Source organism: Myotis lucifugus, unplaced genomic scaffold (genome assembly GCF_000147115.1).
Source record: "Myotis lucifugus unplaced genomic scaffold, Myoluc2.0 scaffold_36, whole genome shotgun sequence".
NCBI classification, from domain to species: domain Eukaryota; kingdom Metazoa; phylum Chordata; class Mammalia; order Chiroptera; family Vespertilionidae; genus Myotis; species Myotis lucifugus.
The window spans coordinates 6,352,004-6,359,429 of record NW_005871084.1 but is presented as its reverse complement, the minus strand read 5'-3'; the positions used below and the strand labels follow the sequence as shown (position 1 = coordinate 6,359,429).

General features: G+C 37.9%; 1 long non-coding RNA gene across 1 annotated transcript; it reads right to left on the bottom strand.

Annotated features, from left to right (window-relative positions):
• Positions 1-1,179: 1,179 nt before the first annotated feature.
• Positions 1,180-7,222, bottom strand: LOC106696921. Its single transcript, XR_001347912.2, has 2 exons — positions 7,136-7,222; positions 1,180-1,601 (listed from the first exon to the last, which is right to left on the bottom strand). It is a non-coding gene; the product is annotated as an uncharacterized LOC106696921 (long non-coding RNA).
• Between the last annotated feature and the right edge of the window lie 204 nt (positions 7,223-7,426).

Genomic DNA, 7,426 nt, shown 5'->3' with positions numbered 1-7,426 from the left:
AGTGACAGTTAACACTTTATGGGAGAACACGTTAGTGCCGTGGTTGGCAAACTGCGGCTTGCGAGCCACATGTGGCTCTTTGGCCCCTTGAGTGTGGCTCTTCCTAAGCCTTAGGAGTACCCTAATTAAGTTTATAACAATGTACCTACCTATATAGTTTAAGTTTAAAAAATTTGGCTCTCAAAAGAAATTTCCATCGTTGTACTGTTGATATTTGGCTCTGTTGACTAATGAGTTTGCCGACCACTGCGTTAGTGGAATCTAAAAGGGATCTTAAATTAGGAACTCCTGGTTCCATGAAGATTTTAAGTCAGAAGCACTTTGGCAAAAACAGGCAGTTATTCAAGTTATTTTCTGCCAGAAGTAAATTGGAAGAATTTCATCAAAATCAATTATTGAGGTTCTACTATGTGCCTGGGATTGTACCAAGTGTGTTATATATGCCATCAAATTAATCCTTACAAAAACTTTCCAAAGCTGGTGCTAGTGTTTTGGTTTTCACTGGGGAAGAAGCAGAGCGTTAGAGAGGCAAACTAAGGCTCCAGATTGCCATGGCTTTAAACCCTGGTCTTGTTGCCTCAAAACTTAATTGATTACTGCTGCAAGATACTACATTTTTATTTTAACGAGGCTTTTCAGGCCTTAACCCAGCATATAGTTCAATAAGATTTTGTCCCCCAGGGAGCATTGTTAGCAATGTCTGAGACATTATTGAGGGTGACAACTCAGGGAGGAAGTTGTGCTGTTCACATCCAGTGGGTAGAGGCCATGGATACTGATTGTATATACTAATGCACAGGACAGCCCATTACAACAGAGAATCATCTGGCACAGAATGTCAAGTGTTGAGGTTGTGAAAACCTGATGCTTGAAAACTGCAGATGCAACAAAGAAAACACTAGGGGTCAGTAAGAACTCATGAAAGTCACTTGCTATGTAATCTTCCACCTGGTAAAAAGGGTTCTACATTGATTCTTAAAACTCTTTGTGGTATGTACCGTAGGAAGTGAGTAAAAATGGTTTGGGGAACCAGGTCTTTTCACTGTGGGAGAAGGGATCTACAAATATGAAATGGGGCAAAGTGAGGAAGAACCTTTCAGCGTTAGCTTTGACTTGCAGACATTAGTGTAAATAGGTAAACACACACTGTACAAGGAAGAATTCTGATGTCCACCCACATTTGGGTTTCATATCTAATTCTTATATTTTTCTTGGAGAGGCCTTCTCTGAGAATTCACCCTGAGAAGACTCCCACCCCCCCGGTTTCTCTCCTCACACACCAGATTTTCCCTTCATAGTGCTCATCAAAATGGGTAATTGTATACATACTCCTGTGTGTGCTTTTTAAATGTTTGTAAGCTCCATGAGGGCAGGAGCAGGTCTGTTTTGTTCTCACTGTGCATCCAGTACATAGCGCTGTGCCTGACACCCAACAGGTATAAACAAGCATCTCTTAGCAGAATGACTGGTAATGTTGGTTAGATGGCTTCTGGTGCACTCAGAGCAGAAGATACTGTGCATGATGAAGGCATGGGTTCAATGCTGATGGGGCTCTTGAACCTCCACATTCAGGCACCTGTAGCCCCTGGAAGTAAGTGAACCTGTTAAAATTCAGAGATAGACTTCAAAAGATGAAGGCAACAATAAAATTCCATATGATTTTATTCAATATTGACATTTCCCCCTCTGCCTCCTCTTCCCCCCGGAAATTACTGAAATTAATATTACTAATTGTTCCTCATAGAACCTACATATATATTTATGCTAAGTATGGGTTTATCAATTTAAGCTCTTTGCCAAGTTCATGGTAAATATTTGAAAGGTATCATTAAAAACAGGAATACATCCTGGCCAGCATGGCTCAGTGGTTGAGCATCAGCCTATGAACCAAGGAAGTCATGGTTCGATTCCTGGTCAAAGCACATCCCCAGGTTGTGGGCTCGTTCCCCGGTGTGGGGCATGCAAGAGGTAGCTGGTCGATGGTTCTCTCTCATCATTGATGTTTCTGTCTCTCTCTCCCTCTCCCTTTCTCTCTGAGATCAATAAAAAATATATTTTAAAGAAAACAGGACTATAGCATTTAGGGTTGAATAAAGCATGTACCTGAAAAGTATCTCTTTCTCATCCCAATCCCTATATTTTCTAAAACTTGAATATAAGCTGCAACTGAAATGAATTTTTACACTGAAAAAGGAGATGGTCTCTGCTAAAGTGGGAGTGGCCATCAGTATTACAAGGGAATAGACAGCCTTAGTATAGTCCTGATGGAAAAGTGTTTTGAGAAAAAACTTTACTGAGTTTTCTCCACTGCTTCTTGATTTTACACATGAATAGCCCCACCCAATCCCCTAACTAGCTTAACAAAAAGTATTACTATAATAATATAATACATATAATGTACATCTCAAATAATTTTGTAATATGTTACAATAGTGTATAATAATATAACAAGACTAAAGGTCCCGTGCACGAAATTCATGCACTTGCGGCGGTGAGGGGGGTGTCCCTCAGCCTGGCCTGTGCCCTCTCACAGTCCAGGAGACCTCAGGGGAGCCCTCAGGGGATGTCTGACTGCCAGCTTAGGTCAGCCCTCCCCCCCGCTCCCCGTGGGCCTAAGCCGGCAGTCAGACATCCTTAGCGCTGCCGCGGAGGTGGAAGAGGCTCCCGCCACCACTGCTGCACTCACCAGCCATGAGCCTGGCTTCTGGCTGAATGGTGCTCCCCCTGTGGGAGTGCACTGACCACCAGAGGGCAGCTACTGTGTTGAGTGTCTGCCCCCAGTGGTCAGTGCACATCATAGCGAGCTGTTTAGCAGCCTTAGCATATCATTAGCATATTATGCTTTGATTGGTTGAACAGACCACCAGACAACCAAACACTTAGCATATTAGGCTTTTATTATATAGGATTGAGTATATGGAATCTTATTTATACATTCCACTAGAGCTTGTTGGAAAATAATCATACAAATAATAAATTCTCTGACTTACCTCTAAAAACTGTATGCAAAAGAAGATACTAATATGGTTTTAAATATCCTTTCTCACTTTATTAATTCATAATTTTTTAATTCACATAGAGTTATAACATAATGAGAAGAACGTTATAACTTAAATAAAGATCCCTGGCCAGTTCTGAAATTAAATTCATATGACTAGGCTGTTTCTTTTTCTCTTTTTAAAAATATATTTTTATTGAATTTATAGAGACAAGAAGGGAGAGGGAGAGAAATGTCTATGAAAGAAAAGCATCAACATCAATTGGCTGCCTTCTGCACGTCCCCTACTGGGGATTGAGCCCGAAACCCTGCAAGCGTCCTGACTGGGAATCGATCGAACCAATGATGTCTTGGTACACAGGTCAATGCTTAACCACTGAGCAACACTGGCCATGCTAGGTTGTTTCTTTAAAGAGAAAGTACCATGTGTCATAGAAAGGAAGATATGAGCCATTGCAGAGTTTTTAACTCCTTAGGAGAGCTGCATAAATTCAAGGCATTTGCCTCATTTTGGCCTTCTTTATTTCTTTTGTTTCTTCACAGATCAAAAGCCCTACCCAGTTTTAGAAATACTAGTGCCAGCCTCTGACCTAAGCTAATCGTGACCCAGATAAAATTATTAATTACAATTTGAGGCAAATAAATACCATTCCTCTTATTTTTGTTTTAATTGCCCATATTAAAATGACTCATCAAGATGATGATGAAGTATGTGTTATGGGTTGTCAAAAATCTGCAGAACAGTCACAGGGGTGGAGGGGTGGAAGGAAAATGTGAGATTGCACAAGTTACAGTCCATAGCGTTTTATGGATCTTTGTTTTAGAAACAATTCCCAAGTAGAATGTTTGTTTCCAAACAGCAACTTATGCAAACATTTACAGTTCATTTTTCAAGCAATATTGTTCTTCATAAAGAAATCCCTTATTATCTCTTCTGAAATTTTAATGACTGCCTTATAATTAATTACAGGTGTTTACTCCTGATCCTTTGAACATCTGCGTGTCTCGGTCTAAGACAGTGCCAGGTAGAGCTTATTTTAAGTGTTCAACTTAGTGATAATGATTTATTTGCTATTTTGGCATATTTCTTCTCCTCATTCCTTGTCCTCAATTTTTCAATGTCAAGATCACAGAGATTAATTCATAAGATATTTTGTTTCAAATTTTATCTTTCATCATGTGCCATATTTTTCTTAAAATAAAGACACAATAAACCAGCATTTATCTGCTAGAACAAAGTTGCGCATAGAACAGGCCTCAGGCATTCCGCCCTGGAATGATGGCTGTGAGGGAGGCAAAGCTTTCTTGAGCAACTGTGGATCCTTGTTGCTCTGTAGAAGGTGGAGACAACTTTGGGTGGCACCATGTTCCCTACAGATGCTAAAACAACAGGTGGGAGCTAATTTGTCTAATACTCCCATTGATTCATGTATAAATCCATATGTAGCTATACATTAATGAACCAGGTAAGCTGTATACAATATGAGGCATGTAAGCATTTAAATGTTGATGAATAGAAATGAAATATTTTTTATCAAGTATATAATATGGATTTTTTAACCTATTATTCATGCTAATGAATATAGGGGCAGCAAAAGTAGATTTATAGTTGTAAGTACTCAAAACACAGAGTTTATTCTTGTACAATTATTTATCGATGGTTGTATTATTTTCCATACAAACAACTGTAAACCTACTTTTGCCCCACCCTGTATATAACTCTGCAGTCACTTTTGCCTGTCTGTGTGTATACCACACACATTGCAGACTCTTTTTGAAATATGTTTTCTTTATTTGAAGTAAAAGCATTTTTCTCTAATCCATGCTAACTACCAGAGCCATTGTTAGTTTTAAAATACATATTTATCTATTGTCATAACTATGAATGTTGCCAGGTGGGTACTTGAAATATCAGGGGAGATACTTTGTAAAGTTATATGATTGTCTAACCACTATGCTGTACATAGAAAACTAATACAAAATAATATTGAATGTAAAAAATAAAAATTTATATAATTCTTATGAAAAACAATTTGGTGATATATATCAAAGTTACAAATGCACATTAAAATTGATTCAACATACATGATTTGTACATCATGGCTAATGAAAGAAGCTCTAAGATGCATTGTTAAGTGAATAAAGCCAAGAAAAGAAAAGTTAACATTTGTTTTAAAGAGGAAGAGAAGGTGAAAACTAAGCAAATTTGATTACATGTGCTGTATATACCTGCCTCTGGAAATATATGTAAGAAACTCACAGCTGAGGTGCTGGGGACTTAGTGAGAATGAGGTTTTTCCCTATACATCCTTTTGTACCTTTTTTGGTAAGAATCATATAAATCTAATATTTATTCAAAAATAATATTAAAATTTTTAAAGTAAAATTAAAAAAAACATTTATCTTCAAAAATCAGTATTTATTAAGGGTCATTCTAAATGGTATATAAATATATGTTTTCTTTATTGCTTTTCTTAATGATTGTTTTTTGAATATATTCTTTTCTGTCTTACACAGATTCTCTCTCTCTCTCTCTCTCTCTCTCTCTCTCTCAGTGGAGATATTTTTCTTCTGTTTTGTTTTTATTTGTCTACATCAAGCAGGTGAAATTCACAGAATTCTATTTCTATTTACAATTTCTGTCTTTGGGTGTTAAAAGATGTAGTGTATTTGTGGGTGGTGGTTAGAGTATGTGACTCTTGGTATGTCCTGTATGCAACATTCTTATCTAGCCCCGTTTTCAGGAAATAGCAATTGCAATCAAATGCTGATTGCAGTGTGTTTCTGTGTATCAAATGGATCCTATGCTGTTTAAAACAAAATATATTAATCAAAGATGTCAAACTACTTAGATATTCAGCAGTGATTTTGTGATTAAAGTGATGCTCTAATACATTATAGTGGAAAGAAAATATTCTTACCTAATGTTTGGCATAGTTTAGTATCATTGAGTAATATTTCTCAATGATACTATAAGGGGGTAGGTCTATAAGGAAATATTTGATATTCTAGTAGACCCTGAAAGAAAAGCAGAGTATAAACCTAGCTAAAAGAATAAAAATGGAAGAGTGAAGAAGGGCAGACGAATAGCTGGAGAGCGAGAGTATGACTGGGTGCTGTGAGGGGTGAAGGATGGATGGTTTGCAGGGAGAAGGCAGAAGAGTAAAACAATGAATGTAAAGATGAAATTGAAGCCCACATTATCTAAGCATTACTGAAGTGCAAGTCTAGCAAAAAGTTTCAGTAGTCTGATGTTAGAGGAGAAAAAAATATTACTAATGGCACCTGATCAGGTAACCGATAACATAACCCAATGTAGAATTCAGAAAGTATAATCCATGGGTTCATTCGAGGACAGATCCAGGCATTTTATAAATTTACTTATTAAAAAAAATGCTAAAACTATTTAAACATCTCTTTTTTTAAAGTAATCACATTTTTTAAATGAGGCGCCACATGAAAAACCATGGCCCATTAAAGCTTCATGATTCTACTTGTTGGGAAGAGCAGGCTGCCATCCAGAGACTAAAGGCTCCTTTCAGCAGAGCTGGCTGCCACACCCTCAAGAAACATGTCCCTGGCAAGGCGAGCCTTGGGGAGGAGACTTGTTTGTGTTGTTTATATTAGAGATACACTGGTTTAGTACTCAGCCTCTTTTCTTAGACTTTCATTTTTATAGAAAAGAGTTCCCAAAACTATGTGGGTCCCATTTTCTCCAATCACAGTTTTCTTTTTTATTTTTTTCCTGTATAGCTGAGCAGGGGGATGGATGCAAAAGCTTAATAATAAGAAAAATTCCAACCTGGCCAGTGTATCTGAATGGTTAGAGCATGGCCCGAGCACCAAAGTGGGTTCAATTCCCAGTCAAGGGCAACTACCTGGGTTGTGGGTTTGCTTCCCACTCCTGGTCTGGGCTCCTGAGAAGGCAACCAGTCTATGATTTCTCTCTCTCTCTCTCTCTCTCTCTCTCTCTCTCTCTCTCCTTCTCTCCCTTCCCTCTTAAAAACCAATAAAAAAAAATATCCTGAGGTGAAGAATAATAAAAAAGAAAGAAAGAAAACTCCCCAGCATTCAAATAAAAAAAATCCACAACTGAAATGTTTCACCATTTTAGTTGCCCTTGCCCTTGCCCCTTACCTTTCTTTGACATCCTTGGCTTGACCAGTATCAGTTGGCTGCTTCTGACAGTACTTCATTTGGAAACTATGGTGACTCAGACATCAGCTGAGACAATGAAAGTTATTTGCAACAAGTTCTGGGAGTGTATTATTAGGGTGTACTCCGTCACTTGTGTAGCATAGGACATGCAAAGTTACTCAATGCAAAGCTCTCTCAGGCCACTAGTAAATGTTTAATAGTACAATGTTACCAATACTTTTCAGTAGTTACACATTACAGAATTTTTGTTCAGTTCTGTCTAAAGCTATT